The following is an 18,954-nucleotide window of genomic DNA, read 5'->3' as shown; positions in this document are numbered from 1 at the left end:
TTAAAAAGATTTTTAGATAATTTAGTATCTCAACAAATTATGAGTTGAAATTAAAATTAAAATATTATTAATTTATTTCATATTATTTTAACGTAATATTCACTCTCCTTCCTATTAGTCTTGTTGGTTGCCCATCATTCCCATCCTATCACATTCTCATACCTTTATTTATATATTCAATTGAGATTTGTCTTATACACACATTGATCTATTCTGAAAATGAACCACAGAGGATGGTTCGAAACATTGATTCTAACAATATTAATGCAATGGATGGAGAAAATAACTCTACAAAAAATATAAATTAGAGAAACCTCAAGTCTATATATATATATTGCTAATGACTTTCATGCCAATTTCAAAAAGTGTTGATGTAACGTCAATCCCTTCTTTTTGGGGCTTATTTTTGATACTTTAAATTTTTTGATATATCAAGTATGGATACATTTTTTAAATGTTGTTGATTTTCATGTGAATTTTGAAAAGCATCAACTTCTTCTTCTTCTTCTTTTTTAATTTAATTAGGGGCATGTTTTTGACACTTAATTTTTTTTATATCTTAAGTATGCAATTTTTTTTTTAAATATTTGTTATTTAACCATTTAAATATTAATAATTGTAAAAAAAACTAAAATAATCCATGAACCGATGAAAATTCAAACAAAAAAAAAACAAAAAAAATTATATAAAAGAAAAAAAGGTGACTACCCGCGATCAATTGCCAAGAGGTTGCAGGGCAAGAGTGGTAGGCCGCTTTTATTTGTTCTCTCTCTCTCTCTCTCTCTCTCTCTCTATATATATATATATATATATATATATTATTTTATTTTATTTTTTTCTTCTTTTTTTGTTATGTTTGAATCTTCATTATTTTATGGGTTATTTTTCGTTATTTTTTAAATTTTTTATGTTTTTGATTTTTTCATATATATATTTTAATTTTGATTTTTTTTTCGTTTTAAAATTTTCTTTTTCCCCCCAAATCGGGGTGCGAAAGGCAGTGTGGATTAAACGAGGGAGAGGAAGGCCAACGGCCATGGTGGGTCGAGGGGGGATTAGATGCTCAACCAGCACAACGGGCAGAGGGAGAAGAGGCTAGCCAGGGGCCACGAGAGTAGGCAAATGGCAGTGGGGCAGTGGGCAGTACAAGGTAGAGACAGTTGTTCAAGCAGGCAAAGGTGAGAGAGGATGGCTAGGTGTCAAGATTGGCAAAGGGAGGAAGGCAACAACATTTGGTGGTAGGAGAGAATTAATGCAGGGAAATTATGGGGAAGTTAGGGGAACCCCATCCCGAGACAATCATGCGGGAGAAAGGGCGACAGATGAAGGAAGAAGGCACATGGTGAGTCCTTCGGGCGGTAGGAGGGGCAGGTGGATAGAAAGACAAAAAGGGAAGAAAGCTAGGCTAAGAGGGATTTGCATGCCGCAAGACAAGGTAGGACGTGCAACTAAAGGTGGTGAAAGACAAGGGCTAGAGGACGTTGAGCTGTGTTCGGATTTCATCTGCAAGAACTGGTAATATAAAAAGTGGAGTGCAGATAAATACAGAGCCTTAGCACTCAAACCATGCTTCAGCCCAAGTACAGGTGCGTTGCTTGAAAAGGGAGGAAAAAATCCGAAAGGAGAATAGGATGGCGAAGGAAGGTAACCAACTAACATAGGAATGGGAAAGGTCGAAAAAAAGATGAAAGGTTTGGAACCGACTTCTAGCAAAGGACCGAGCAAAAGAGGCAGGAAAACAGGGAAGGAGAGTATGCAAAACCTGATCAATGCATACTTCGTAGGAACACCACCTGAGGTGAAAGTAGTAATTTTCGAATGGGAAAGAGAACTAAACAATAACATAGAAAATCAAGAGATCGAGGCAAAGGAATGGGAAACAATTGTTAAAGACCCCGGGAATACTAGAGGATGCCAAATGTTGTTTTGCCAAACTATCCAGTAGTATTGGGTCATGAAAAACATCCTGGCCCGCGCAATGACAACCTATAAGGAAAGAGAAGACCCGAAGGAAGATAGACCAGCTGAGCCAAGTATGAAGGACCTGCAAAGGGAGATACAATCTGTCCAATTACAGTTGTATCACAACAACCTCACTATGAACAAGATTGAACAGAGCCTTCAGGATATGAAGAGAAGTGAAATCCCAGGTTCAAGCACGAAAGCCCCAACCCCTGTGGACTCATCAGATGACTAAAGCAACCCTGTCAGTATAATTTTGTCTATATGATGGCTAGCATTTACTGTTTTAATAAGAATTATATAGTATATAAAGTTGCTAATGTAGCATGGATGGTAAGGAAAACTCTTTTCAAATTTTGGACAACAGAAGATGCAGATAGGTGACCAACAGACCTAGTTTCCTGCGGGCAGGTTGAGGCCACTTGCAATTTTGTAGAAATCATACTTCTTTTCATGAAATATCAATAGAAAAAGGATCTTACCAAGCTTACAAAAAAAAAACATTTTTCAATGTTTTAATTTGATTTAATTTAATCTTTTACTTATTATTATTATTATTATTGGGTTATGATTTGATTTGATTCATAAGTAAATAAATTTTACTATGAGTTAAAGTTTACAGATTGAAATATAATTCATTATCATGAGTTAAAGTTTGGTTTCCAGGAAATTAATTAGAAAATGCAGACCCATTTCCAAAATCATTTACGGAAAATTACTTTTGAAATCAGCATCTCCGGATGCGGTCATTTTGGTTGGTTGACTAACATTGATGCTGGTGGAGCTCACGAGTCGTGATACTTTTTAGAGCGCGTGGAATTATTGTCCTGCAAATAACGTATGTATGTAGTTGCAATGATGTGAAGTTTCGAATTCGAACTCAATTTTATTATTCTTAACATGACTCAATGGTCAGCGACGAGGTGGCCATGGTTGTTAGACCGCGTGGAATTATCGTCCTTCAAACCCCTTTTTCGGCAAATAGTGTACAGTTTGCTAATATTCAACCTTATTATTCAGTTTCAATTTTCATGGTAGGCTAAAAATTTTCACGTTGAATAATGGACAGGGTTCGAATTTTAGACAACTTACTGTAGAGTAGACGCATAAGGGTAATGTAAGTATGCAAACAATTTTACAATCCAATATAGAGTATATGTGTAGGTTTAATGTAATTATGTAAACAATTTTAAATATTGCCTTAATTAAAAAAATATATATATTGGTTTTATATTGTTAAGGTTTATAAATTTTTTTATATTTTTTATATTGTTAATATTTATTATATTGTTAAGTTTTTAAATATTGGTTTTATATTGTTAAGGTTTATAATATTTATTATAACATTAGGGCTTGATGTTGTGACATTTAAATGGTGCAAAAATGTATGCAACATTGTATTGTGACAAACATTGTCGCAATGTGACAAGCAATATGACCATCATTGTTGGAACTTTACATTAAATTGCAGATATTTCAACGTCACATAGCGACACTATAATAGGGCTTTGTATTGTGATGTTTACATGGTACAAAAATCAATCCAATGTTGCATTGTGACAAACATTGTTGAAAGATGACAATTAATTTGTACTCATTGTCGCAATCTTACATTACATTGCAATTTATTCAATGTCGCCTCTCAGCATTACAAAATTAGGGTTTATTAATCCCTTGGGTTTTTAATCCCTAGAGTTTATAATACTAATCCCATGGGTTTACCAATTCTGTGGGTTTATAATAACATTAGGGTTTAATGTTGTGACGTTTGAATGCTGTAGAAATCTATCCAATGTCGCATTGTGACAAACATTGTTACAATGTGACAAGCAATATGACAATCATTGTTGGAACCTTACATTACATTATAGATATTTCAATGTCACATTGCCACACTATAATAGGGCTTTATATTGTGACGTTTTTGATAGCCCAGCCCTCCAACTGTGCGTAATATTAATTCAACGCTTGTTGGTAACCGTGATAGGTTACAGGTCCCACTTATCTTTTTCAACTATGGTTTAATACACATGTTAATGGATTCATGAATGTTACGGTTGCTGTGTTGTTATATTAAATATGTTTCAAAGGTCCGTGGATTGGATCCACTTTGCAATCTCTATGCAATTAATACCGTCCTTTTCGCCGGTCATTGAGTGCCATCTGTCGATCTCCTCGATCCGGTCACTCCCGCCTTTCGACAAACCCTACCCTCGTTCTACTGTCATTTTCATTTGTTCACTTGTGCTGCGGGCTCTCCGTTCTGCTCTGCCGAGGTTATGTTGATGCCTTCCGGTTTTTCCTGTTCTGTGCGATGAGATTTTCACTGAGAACGACAACCCTGTCGATTTCCTGTTCTGTGCTTATGGTATGACTGTTTCTGTAGTCGAACTAAGTCGACCCTGTTGCTCTGGACTGTAATGGGCTTATAGGTTCGTTTACTCTGGTTTTGTAACTGTTCTTTTGGTTGTGACAGGACGGTCCTTCGGCTCCACGCTCATGGCTCGGTTCATTCGACCTTTTTCGCATCCGAGGTAAATTAATGTTCCATGCTATAACTTGCTCTGCACTTTTCTCAGGCTCTTATGTACCCGCTCCTTGTTATCAGGTTCTGGCTGTCAGTTTTCGGCCTTCTCTCGCAACGCCGCCTCTTCAATCACAGGTAAACGTTAATATGTTTGTGATTTCGTTTCTATTTCAGTGTTTCCTTGTCTTCTCCTTCCTGTTTCCGCACTTCCAACTTCTAACCCGCTTTCTCCTCTGTTTTTGCAGGTTACCCAAGGTTGCTGGTCGCCAAGGGTTCGCTCTCTGCAATTTTCAGGAAGCAAAACAAAACCGGCCTGATTCAAACAACCGGGTAGGGTCGTTCCGACCACGAATCTGTCATTAGCTTCGTAATAGGGTTTTGTTGTTCCTGGTTCCCGCTCTTTTTGTGGTTACAGTCTCATGGGTCGTTGTTTGGCCCAAACTTTGCTCTGTCACTCCATGGCACGAATATTCCTTTGTATGTTCTATTTTAGTTAGAAAGGGTTTAACAGTTAGCCGTTATATGAGCACTGTCTGCTCGGCTCAGAAACCCTTCTGTGCACTCTTTGTTTGTAATGGACAGTGGATTTACAGTTTAATTGAATAAAACGTTTCTTGTTTGCTTTTAAGAAACTCGTATTCTTTTCAAATGAGTCTATGGAATTGTATGCTTTACCTGGAAATTCGTTGGTGACTGTTTATAATGATGACTGGATGTCCTTTACTCTTTCACTGGAAGTTTGTTCCTTGTGTGCTGTGTCCTTCGCTTTCGGCTTGCGCAAACTCTGTCTTCGTCCTAAACAGCTGTGGCTTCTCCTTAAACTGACAAATGCTTTCTGACTGCGAGGGCTTCAACCTCTGGTTTTGAGTTTACAATACATAATTGTCTGGAATGAATTCAGTTCGCTATTCTATCGATTACAAATGCATTTCTACTTGTAATGGTTTCAACTCTTAGCTATTTCTGATTACAATGTACATCAGTAAATAATTATGAAACGAACACAGGAATTCAATGCATAAAATAGTTTGTTGTGGATTTAAGTTGGCAAATAATCTTTTTTCATTACAGAAAAACTGTCATTCTATTTGTCTTCTCTCGCTGGAGATTCGAACCCTACAACTTATTTTCTCTCTGTTTAAATGCTTGCAAGGTGTAACAGTTTCTTGCTTTCGGTTGAACTGTTCAACCAGAATCTGTCTAACTGTTTAGCCAGTTCTTTTAAAAGGAGAATAACCAACTGCTAATTAATTACTAAACTAAAACAGTTCATAACCTTAATCCTACTGTCTTTAACTGATTTCTGGAAAATGAAGAAAATAACAATAAAAATAACAAGTTTAATAACCTGTCCAATAATACGTGAAATTTTCGGTTTTCTTCGAGACAGTCAACCACCTTCTGTCTCCTCGGAGCTGGATGCTCCTGCATCAGTTTTCATGGTACATAAATCAATCCAACGTCGTATTGTGACAAACATTGTTGCAAGAAGACAATTAATTTGATACTCATTGTCGTAATGTTACATTACATTGCAATTTATTCAATGTTGCCTCTCAACATTAAAAAAATAGGGTTTATTAATCCCTTGGGTTTATTAATTATTTGAGTTTATAATATTAATCCCTTGGGTTTAAAATGCCTAGGGTTTATAATATTAATCCCTTGGGTTTAAAATGCCTAGGGTTTATAATATTAATCCCTTAGGTATTTAATCCCTAGGGTTTATAATATTAATCCCATGGGTTTACTAATTCCTTGGGTTTATAATAACATTAGGGTTTAATGTTGTTGCAATGTTACATTGCATCACAATTTATTTAATGTCACCTCTCAACATTACAAAATTAGGGTTTATAAACACATTGGTTTTATAATATTAATCCCTTAGGTTTATTATTTCCTTAGGTTTATAATATTAATCCCTTGGGTTTTTAATCCCTATGGTTTATAGTATTAGTCCCTTGGGTTTACTAATCCCTTAGGTTTAAAATAACATTAAGTTTTAATGTTGTGACATTTGAATGGTGAAGAAATCTATCCAATGTTGCATTATCACAAGCATTGTCACAATTTGACAAGAAACGTGACAATTATTATTCGAAACTTACATTACATTGAAATTTTTCAATGTCACATTGGGACAGTAAAAAAGGGTTTCGTATTGTGACGTTGCATGGTACAAAAATCAATCTAACATTGCATTATGACAAACATTGTTGCATGATGACAATCAATCTAATACTCATTGTCACAATGTTACATTACATTGCAATTTATTCAATGTCGCCTCTCAACATTACAAAATTAGGGTTTATTAATTCCTTGGGTTTATAATATTAATCCATTGGGTTTATTAATTCCTTGGGTTTATAATATTAATCCCTTGGGTTTAGAATATTAATCCCTTGCATTTATAACATTATGGTTTAATGTTGTGACACTTGAATGGTGAAGAAATCTATCCAATGTCGCATTATGACAAACATTGTCACAATTTGACAAGCAAGATGACAATCATTGTTGGAAACTTACATTACATTACAAATTTTCAACGTCACATTGTGACACTACAAAAGGGCTTTGTATTGTGACGTTTGAATGGTACAAAAATCAATCCAATGTTGCCTCTCAACATTACAAAATTAGGTTTTATTAATCCCTTGGGTTTATTAATTCCTTGGGTTTATAATATTAATATGTTGAGTTTATAATCCCTAGGGTTTATAATATTAATCCATTGGCTTTGTTATTATTAATTAATTATAATTAACAATAATATTAATATTAATTAATAACGTCATCCTAATAATAATAATAAGAGATTAATAAAATCAAAGGATGTGTATTATAAACCCTACATATTAAAACCTATGGATTATTTAATAATAATAATAATAACACTATTATTATTATTATTAGTATTATTATTATATATTTATCAATATTGATATTAATATCAATATTAAATCTATACCATTAATATCTATTGACATATTTCAACCACATTTACTAATACGATTTTGCATGTGATTGATATATCAACCACATTTATTAATATGGTTATGATAATATTATTTTATACTCGTATTGTCATGTATTGTATAGTAAAAATTTATATGTTTCCGCATATTGTAAATGCTTGTGTAGTGAAATTGAGTAATATATTTTTGTATTAAAAAAGTTAAACTATTTGTATTAATTATTTTTATCAAACCTGTCATTTTCATTTATTGTCATTATTATTGGTTGTTAAATTCATTTTAGTTTTGAAATATACTAAGGTAAGTTAAGATGACCAATTGCATTTGTCCAAGCTAAAATGGATTTATAAAAAAAATTAAGGATTATGTTTTTTTATGCACTCATTCTTTCCAAAAGCTTACATAAAATTACTTTTTTTCGCCGAAAGACCTAGATAAAATTGAATATTTTTGTATTAATAAACAATTATTCCATGACAAAAAAATTGCCATATCTATATATTTGTAAAAAATTACTTTATAAAGGAAAAAAATAAACTTATATTCCATTGAATCATATTACTTTGCATTGAAACTATTGCAGGAATATTTCGTTGAAGCATTAATAAACTTATATTCCATTGAATCATATTACTTTGCGATGAAACTATTGTAGAAATATTTTATTGAAGCATTATTGCAGAGATATTTACACATTTCGATTGCAGGTGAAACATTGAATGGATAAAATTATCATTTTAATATTTCTTTATTTAAATGTCTTTAAGCATTGCTTTACTTATTTATTGCCAATTTATTATTTAAATATCTTTAAGCATTGTTTCACTTATTTATTGTCAATTTTTTAATGGGTTATATTTTTATGCCATTTTCACATATGGGATGTTTTAATTGTGTTTGGTATATATAAAATTAAGATAAATTATGTATTTTGTAAAGGTTCTTATTTTTAAATTAAAATCATTATTTATTATTTATGGTTATCTAGAGTGATCATATATGTTATTACAATGTCTAAATATTTGGAAATTTTTTCTTTATAAGACATTTTCATACACAATAATCTACAAACTTCAAATATAATATAAGTGTAATTAAATAATTTAGGTATTATTAAAAATGCACAAAATATAATTTAATATAGTTTTGGATTAATTAAAAATGGAAAACTTTAATAGCTCTTATATGTCAAATTTCAAGTAGCTAAAACCCTAAGTTGAGACCTTGGTGTCTCAAATTTAGATTAAAAACAAAATGCCAAAAAACTATTGAAATGTTCACCAATTTAGAAGGGTAAAGGAACTATCCATGTTAATTTATAATTCTATTTGAAATCAATGCATTGATTTCAATGTAGATGTTAATTTCTTATTTGATAATCAGATGGATGATCTACTTTAATTTTAAAGTAAATTGATTAATAGTGTGAATTGATTTCAGTGTACGTGATACTTTATTATTTGATGTAACTAGATGGATGATGAACGTTAATTTCAAAGTAAATAGATTAATAGTGTACATTGGTTTCATCACAGATGTTAATTTTTTACTAAATTTTTTTACATCCATCTGAACAAAATCCGCCATAATCTAGATCAGTCTTGAGTGATCCACATATTGCTAACAATGGAGGAAAAGGAAGTAAGGATTTTACAAAAGATAAAATAAGTTGGATTTAGAAAGCCATCAAAGTCTCAAAATTATATATAAAAAAAAAGATACAAAAAATTATTGAAATTTTCATTAAATTAAAGGGGTAAAGGCATATGTAAGGTCTAGAGTTTAGATTGCTTTGACATTATTATTTTTGGATTTAGATATCATTTTGGGATTCAACTGCGTTAAGTAAGTCATTCATGTATGACCATTTCCATGAGAGGTAGTCTTAACTAACTAATTTCTCATGATTTTTGAATAGTTCACTTAACACTCATTGCATCGGGTGATGCTCATAGGGGTGAAGAAGTGGGATTGAAAATAGTGAAATGAATCACATAGCATCAATCATCACTTCCGGGGCTTGCACCTGGTAAAGGGGTAAAATAAATGCATTGGTTTTAGTGTAAATTTTAATTGATAATCTTATTGGATTGATTGCACTAAATGTATTGATTTTAGTGTATATGTTGATTTCTAATCCTATTTGATTAATTGCACTAGGTACATTGATTTCAATGTATATGTTAATTTCTAATCTAATGTAACTAGATGAAAGATTTGCATTAATTCAAAGTAAATAGATTAATGGTATACAATGAATTCAGGATAGATGTTGATTTCTAATCCTATTTGATTTTTTACACTACATGCATTTTTAGTGAATATGTTCATTTCTGTTATGATATAACTAAAATGATGATCTACATTAATTTCAAGGTAAATAGATTAATAGTGTGCATTGATTTTAGTGTAGATGTTGATTATTATTATTATTATTATTATTATTATTATGGAGAATCGGTTACTTGTTGGAGTAATATAGGCGAGACTCAAGATCAAACCTAGTGGTTGCCATTACAACACTAAGAGTATATCCAACCAAACCTAGTGGTTGCCATTACAACACTAAGAGTATATCCAACAACCTGTGAGCCAAAGATACTAGGAATTCATGACTTATAGTATTTAGGTTTTTGTGGTTGGATTGTTGATTAATGGAGAAATATCTATAGATTTGAGAGTTTCAGTTGACGTTTTATACTACGAATTCATGACTTATAATTTTTTGGTTTTTGTGGTTGCATTGTTTATTAATGGAGGAATATCTATAGATTTGAGAGTTTCAGTTGACGTTTTGGACCCACTAGCGGGTCCATAATCAGGACATGATTATTGATCAATGGAGGAAGTTCCACATATTTGAGAGTTTCAGTCGACGTGTCGAAACTACCAGTTGGGTCCATCTTCAAGACATGAAATTTATGACTTAGCAAGAGATGAAACTCCACGAGGGTAGGGAATCCTATTCCTTAATCCTTATCATGACAAGCCAGAGATGGCTCCCCATGGGATTTGAAACTAGGTAGAGGGGATAATATCCCATTATGCTAACCACTTAGTGATTTATAATCCTATCTTACAAAGTTTCATGTAATATTATCCATATCTCCTTTGATGATTGTTAAAATTTATAGGTGTGGAGCAACATCCGCACATCCTAAAAATTTGGTGGAACCCAACGTAATCTATTTTCTTCCTTTAGTTTTCAACATTATCTTTGTGTACCTTCTCTCTGATTTTTGTTTGTCATACGACTTATCTCAAATCATGATTAGTCTTTAACTCTTTTATGCAAGAAAACAAGAAAAGTTCATAAAAACAAAAAATTTAACAAAACTAATTTACAAATTAAATTAGATTGGGATGTTTATATGAATTACAGAAAGTTCCATTAACTTTATTGCCACTTTCTTCACTCCGTTGCCCCCACAGAGTCAAGTCAATACAATTTGTTGGCTTTATCTTTTTGCGCACCGTTAACTCGTTTTTCCGGATCAAGTCGAGACGCCCATTTGCCCCCCTTTTCTTCCCAAATATGTAGAATTGGATTTTTATATGAATTACAGAAAGTTCCACCACTTTCTTCACTCCGTTGCCCCACTGAGTCAAGTCATTACAATTTTCCAATTCAAATCATTTCATTTTTGTTGGCTTTCCCATCCGTCAATTTATCTTTTTGCATTTTGTCTTTTCCTCAATTTGCGGTCCCATACTCTGTTTAACCTCAAGTCAAGTCAATAAATTTATTTTTCTCTGCTTTGTCTTTTTGTACAAAATTTCAATGAAGTTCGCATGATTTTCCCGTACAACAATTTAATTGAACAGAAGCTCATCAACATGATGTGTATGATGGAAATCTTTTTTGGCTTTCCCATCCGTCAATTTATCTTTTTGCATTTTGTCTTTACCCTCAATTTGCGGTCAGTTCCATTGGTCAATTTATCTTTTCTCTTGCCGCCCCCTTTTTTTTCCAAAATATGTAGAATTGGATTTTTATATGAATTACAGAAAGTTCCCATTAACTTTATTGCCACTTTCTTCACTCTGTTGCCCCACTGAGTCAAGTCATTACAATTTTCCAACTCAAATCATTTCATTTTTGTTGGCTTTCCCATCCGTCAATTTATCTTTTTGCATTTGTCTTTTCCCTCAATTTGCGGTTCCATACTCTGTTTACCCTCAAGTCAAGTCAAGTCAATAAATTTATATTTCTTACCCTTTTCTATTCTTTGTTCCAGATTTACACCATTAAATTTCTTTAGTCGGTTGGTTGAATAGCATCGGTTGGTTGAGTCGCGATTCATTATCATGAGTTAAAGTTTGGTTTCCAGGAAATTAATTAGAAAATGCAGACCATTTCCAAAATCATTTACGGAAAATTACTTTTGAAATCAGCGTCTCCGGATACGGTCATTTCGGTCGCGATACTTCTTAGAGCGCGTGGAATTATTGTGCTGCAAATAACGTATGTATGTAGTTGCAATGATGTGAAGTTTCGAATTCGACCTCAATTTTATTATTCTTAACATGACTCAATGGTCGGCGATTTTATTTCATGTACTTTTGTTTGTTTTCGATGAAGGGACGGGAGGCGTTTATTTTATTCTAGGTCGTAAGTCGGTTGATTTTATTTTATGTACTTTTGTTTGTTTTCGATGAAGGGACACGAGGTGTTTATTCTAGGTCGTGTGGAAGATCGTTTCCTTTGATATTTTGGAGTGTGTGATTATATCCGAATGTATGCCGTCCTTGAGGTCTAAAAAGCATACACTATGAATTCAAACCAAATAATTTTTATTTGTTATATGTTTTAGGTTCTTCTTTTGTTTATTGGTCTAAAAACCATATACTATAAAATCAAACTAAATTTGTTTTGGTTTTTGTTTTTGAGATTGAAGAAGAAATATTGATATAATATGATGTTATCACGATATTTATATATACTAGCCATTGCCTCTAAAGGTGCAAAGATATACTGAAGGGTGCAAAGATATACTGAAAAAATCTAAAATTTTGAACTATTTTTTCGTATACCAAATACAGTGAGAAAAAAATTTCTCAAGGCAGAGTAGGTGGCCATGGGTCAATGATCGGCCAGGAGTTGGCCATGGTTGTTAGACCGCCTGGAATTATCGTCCTTCAAACCCCTTTTTCGGCAAATAGTATACAGTTAGCTAATATTCAACCTTATTCAATTTTCATGGTAGGCTAAAATATTTCTATTTTGGACAGCTTATTATAGAGTAGATGCTTAAGGGTAATGTAGATACGTAAACAATTTTACAACCTAGTATATAGAGTAGATGGGTAGGTTTAATGTAATTATGTAAACAATTTTAAATATCACCTTACTTAAAAAAAAAATTGATTTTGGATAGTGCAAACATTTAAATGTTGGGTCAATTAATAACAAAAAATTAAAAGTAATAAAAATAATAAAATTCAAATTTTTTTTATATTTTGATTTTGTTTTTAGCTTGTGAATAGACTTTGTTACAATACCATGGGCCAATACCATGGCTTATTTCATAACCAAAATATTTTATAACAATATGACAATATTCTTAACCATGGATATCCACCTCCACTTTACCATGGATATTATTAACTTGTAAAAATTAGGCTTTGTTACAATACCATGGACCAATACCATGGCTTATCAAAACCACATGCCGAAAAAACATAACTTATTTCACAATCAAAATATTTTATAACAATACAAAAAAATTCTTAACCATGGATATTCATCCCCACTTTACCATGGATACTATTAATTTGTAAATAGGCTTTGTTACAATACCATGGGTCAATACCATGGCTTATCAATACCACATGCCCAAAAAACATAACTTATTTCACAATCAAAATATTTTATAACATTATAACAAGATTCTTAATCATGGATATTCACCCCCCACTTTGCCCTGGATATTATTAACTTGTAAATAGGCTTTGTTACAATACCATGGGCTAATACCTTGACTTATCAATACCACATGCCAAAATACAATGAGTTATTTAACAATCAAAATATTTTATAGCGATATGATTCTTAACCATGGATATTCACCCTAGCTTTATCATGCATATTATTAACTTGTAAATAGGCTTTGTTACAATACCATGGGCCAATAGCATGACTTATTAATATCACGTGCCCCAAACCCATAACTTATTTCACGATAAAAATATTTTATTTTAATTTAATTTTATAATATTTTTTTAATTGAAGCTAAAAGGAAAAAGGTTATAACTACTTTTGAGATATATCTAAACCCTCTATCCTCATGACTACTAAAAATATCCCCATAGAAATTAAATTAAATTTTTAATAAAATAAAAAATGAGAATACTTTTATATTTAAAGATGTGAAATTTATATAATACAGATACTATTAGTAAGAACCAACATAGATACATTTTAAGTAAGGATCCAAGTCATGACAACAAACAAAGTGAAGGCAAGAGAGAGGGAGGGAGATAGTGACAAAGCTCGAGGGTGGAGAGAGAGAGAGAGAGAGAGAGAGAGATGGGGGAGATGGAGATGGGGAGGTGGGAGAGAGAGTAGAGGAGAGAGAGTGATGGGGGGAGACGGAGATGGGGAGGTGGGAGAGAGAGGAAGGAAGAGAGAGAGTAGAGGAGAGAGAGAAGGAGAGAGGGAGAGAGAGAGAGAGACATGGAGTTGGAGAGGGGGAGAGAGGGAGGAAAGAACTAAGACATAGAGAGATAGAGGGGGAGAGAGAGAGAGGAAGTGACAAGGGAGAGATGGAGAGAGAGTGAGGAAGAGAGGAGAGGAGGGAAGAGAGAGAAGAGGAGGGGAGAGAGATAGGGAGAGAAGGGAAAGAGAGAGAGGGAGGCATAGATATGGAGGGGAGAGAGAGAAGGGGAGAGGGAGGGAGATAGTGATAGAGTTGGAGGGAAGAGAGAGAGAGAGAGAGATGGGGGGGAGAGAGAAAGGGAGGTGGGAGAGAAAGGGAGAGAGAAGACTCAAGAGAGAGATGGAGTTGGAGGAGGGGAGAGAGGGAGTGATAAGGGACTCATGGAGAGAGAGTGAAGGAGAGAGGAGAGTGGAAGGGAAGAGACAGAAGGAGAGAAGGGGAAGAGAGACGGAGAGAGAGAGAGAGAGAGAGAGAGAGAGATGGAGAGAGTGTGTGTATTTTTGGGGGGTATTATAGAGAGAGGGAATAAGAAAGAGACACATAGATACACATATAGATATTTATTGTATTATATAATCATCCTAGATCCATCTAAACCTTGATCTATCAAGTGCTAAGAGGGATCAAATCTCTCAAGGTGCAAACCTTTCCTATATATATATCAGAGGAACTTAATAGCTCACCGGCACGTAACCTTTGAACAAATAAGTAAGTTGACATTGTGAAACACTAATTTCAATGTGTAAAAATAAAATTCACAAGAGGGGAGAAATGAGTGAGTCTCTAGAAGGAAGTAATAGTACTAACCTAAGATAGGGACACAAGAGAAACAAAAGATTCATTAGTTATCTAGAGAATTAGCTCACATAGACACAATGATCATTAAAGAAAATACAACACATCTTCAACAAGATAAGCACCAAAGCTAATGAACTAATTCAATTTCTTCAGTACATATGATTACACCATATATCGTAAACACCCAAAGAATAGTCTTACAATATTCACGATACATGCATGAAAATGTGTTGGCTCAATAAGCTTCAATTATTAAGTGAAAGATCCAAGTACACCGTTACAATGATGAAACAGTAGTTCCAATAGTGGAGCATTAAGTCACTTCTTTCTTCTCCAAAGAATATTTTTCTCTCTTATGCCAAGTTAGAGAAGCCAAGACTAGCTCTCCAAATCATAAGCCTCCAAAAGCCCTTTGCTTGAATTATGAGGTTTCTTTTATAATAAGAGGAATGACCTTTCATATTTCCTATGATTTTTGAGTTCCTAAATGAATTTTGAACTTCTATTTAACTCATTTGTCAACATGTGAATTTTCATGTTACACATATGACTCTTGGACTTCCTCTTATTACATTTTTTTATTTTCCCCTTTAGTAATTACATCATTACATCCATAGATGATGTGGTAAGATACATGGACACACATGACACTGTGATGAAACTTGTATAAGCCACAACTTGGAAATGATGACATGGACTTCATGATGAGGTGGCAATGCCAAGTTGTTCTCCTTGTTGCTATGTCTTTGACTTCTTTATGATAGATCTGATCTGTACTCCATTTTCACCCTCCAAAGGATCATGGATTAGCATTGAAATCCTTTGAGTCATCATGAAATGTCTCCATTCTGTCTTGGTCGAGGATCTACTTCATGTCTTCATGATGGTTCTTATTTGTGCTTCTTCTATGAAAGTGCTTCTTCACTTCTTCTCCTTGACATCTTCCTTGAGAATCACCTTGACTTGTTTAGGTGGTACACCTACCAATGAAGATCACTCATGACAATGAAAAATTAGTCTTGAAATCATCTATCCTATCTCTCCCTAGCTCATGGAAGAAGTTTCTTGTGATAGGTTTGTGAAAGGACTAAGAAGGAAGAACTTAATGAGGAGGGTGTAGTTGAACTCAACAGTGGCTTAGGAGAACACCATTGTTCATTAGAAATGTTTCATGCACTATGATGAGAGGCTCTTCAAGGTCTAGTGCAGTGGGAAATGACAAGGAACAATGTGATGAGCTTGATGACTACGACTACCCCATGCATTAGGCTCAAAGGAGTAAGAGACAGTGAGAGCGTAATTCGAATTGAAAATTACTGAGAGGAGCTTTCACCGAGGTCTAAGGTTGTGCCACGCACTAAGGAATCAAGACAAGACAATTATTGAGTGCAGAGAGGGACCACAGTAAATAGTGGGAGCAAGACTAAGCACTGTTACTACGCCACACGCTGGGCTTAAGGGCAGGTCTCTATACCAGCACAATATGACTCAACAATGGCTGAATCTTCATTAGCAATGTGATCTTAGCCTTATGCTAGTGCATAATGGGAGTTTAATGGCCAAGGGTTGGGTCATTATTTCCTTAAATTTCACTTATACGCTAAGAGCGAAAGGCAGGCTTGGGAATAGTACAGTTTGACTTGACAGAGGCTCATTATCTGCTAGAACTATGCTCTGTGTCTTATGCTAGTGCAGTTTTCTCCAACATTGGTTATCTGTAAGAGGAGATTGTGTAGTTCATTGAGGTAGGTAGCATAAAGTTAGGTTACTTTTCCCATGAGGGTTCTCACTGCATTGTGAAGGGAGGAGGGCCTTTGCATTGAGCAGTTTGTTTTTACAAGAGGATGAAATAGCTCCTTGTTTTTAGCTATAGGTGCTTTATGAACTATGCAAGGCAGAGGTGATAAAAAATGAGTGTAGTGAGTCAGTATAAGCGAGAAAGCTTAAGTGAATATGCTTTGAAGGTTCTGAATGTGAAACCAAAGGAGCCGACCTTCAGAAAGACATAGTGAATAAGTATAGGAGGAAGAGGTATCATCAATGGGGCTCATGAATAGGTTTTTCTAATCACCTATAAAAAGGGGAAATGCCTCCATAACCTACACTGGGAAGTAGGATCGAGAAGCACTCCAAAATGGCTAAGTGTGGGATTAGTAAAGTAAGAAGGGGAAAAGTATTTGAACAAGACTCAAACATGGATCACACACATGGAAGCCATGAATACAATCCAGGGGAATGCAAAGGACTCATCAGCATCAATCACACCTTGAATAAACAGCAAAATGACACTTTATTTCTAAGTGCAGCAGTTAAAACACCACATTGCGACACTTAAAATAGAAGTGTGACAAAAGTTTCGACTATAACTAGAAAGTGAGATTAGTTGTAGGAATGTGTATAGTGCATATTTTTATGATATTTATGGTCACTTAATGCAGAAAAGTATGCTATAACTAACTCTAGTGATGTGCAGAGTTGTGACACATGCAGGAGTGAAAATAGTTAGAAGCGACACTAGCGATAGTAAGAAAATGTGAAAACGACAGTTGCAAAAGCTAAGGAAATTGAAAGAGACACAAGTAAAAGTGAAGATAACATGAAAACACAAATTTTTAAAGTGAAAACAAGAAAAAGAGACAATCATGAAAGTGAAAGCGACACTTGTTAAGGAAAAAGTGTGCAAAAGAGGGAGTTGGGAAAAATCACTGAAAAAGAAGTATAATTGCAACGAGAATGAGGGAAGTTGTCTTTGGAAAGTGTGCACTAAATTTCAACATAGGTTTAACATTACACAAGAACTATCTTGATAGGCTACATTATTCCTGTTCGAGCTTGCATTAAGGAATAACGCTTATGAATTCACCAAGGATTGAGCATGTGTGAGCAAGTGACTTTGATAGTTAGAAACCAGGAAGAAGACTTAAGCACTTAGCACAACATCAATAGACAATGAAGTGACCATAGAATGACATATTGTAAGATCCTTAGTAGGCTCTAAAATTCAATTGTATGTTACACGTCATTTTGTCACCATTAGGCTAATGACCATCAATCCAGATCTTTTGCTATCCATCAAAGTGTTCCAAAGCATTCCCCTTGAAGGTTAGAAGCTAAACAATCCTAAAGAGAATGAGAATTATAGATTACATGGTACAAAATCCTATTTTTGAATACCTGCCTGGTTCCCTAGCTATCTTTTCCACATATGTTTATTTGACCATTAAAGTCAACGCAAATTTGCGCTTTGTCTTCCACTGTGAACTTCACACATGACTCAATAGAAGTAAAAATAAAAGCTATATTCTATAATCTTTGTTGAGTGAATATTTCCCGACTGAAAGCTTCGAGTTGATGCTTACTCATGTTTGATCGCTATGTTCATGGAGCTAATTCCATCTCTTTATGGAGCCCTAATCCCACGTTTTGAGGATCTCAAACCTCCTCCTCTTGGCCTATAAATCAAACACAAACCAGAGGGTTAGGGAGGACCACTAAAGGTAAACCTATGCTGTTGAAATAGGTCTAGAAGACTTGTCATTCAAGGAAAATATTGGAGACCATTGGAAGAGGCTTGTGACATCAAGGCAACCAGGTTGTAAGTTTGTTCTCCTTTGAATTCAATACAAAGCAATTGTTATTTCCTAATTGCATCTATTTTGATGTTATTTGTGAGATTCCTTGATCACTTGCATGGTTTATAATTGATTATTGATTCAACTATATGATGTATGTTCATTTAGGAACTTCATTTACCTTTGATTTTATATGCGACATGCTTTGATCCTTTTGAATGTTTTTGTCTATTCAGATCTCTTTTGGAGCATCATGGAGAAGTTTTGGAAAGAATTGGGAAAGCGTCTAAGGCATTGAAGAAATTATGGTTGTGGAAAGAATTGAAAGGACTTCTACAAGCACTTCACTAATAGGTAAGTGATTCTTCACATACTACATGTTTCAAGTTTTAGTTATAAGCTAAGGAAAGGTAGCAATTCTTTTGTTGTTTGTTACTAGGTTTTTTTGGAAA

This window comes from Pinus tabuliformis, chromosome 4_2 (genome assembly GCF_031772625.1).
Source record: "Pinus tabuliformis cultivar Carrire ecotype Pingquan chromosome 4_2, CPIR1, whole genome shotgun sequence".
Lineage (NCBI taxonomy): Eukaryota > Viridiplantae > Streptophyta > Pinopsida > Pinales > Pinaceae > Pinus > Pinus tabuliformis.
This window is presented reverse-complemented; position numbering follows the sequence as displayed.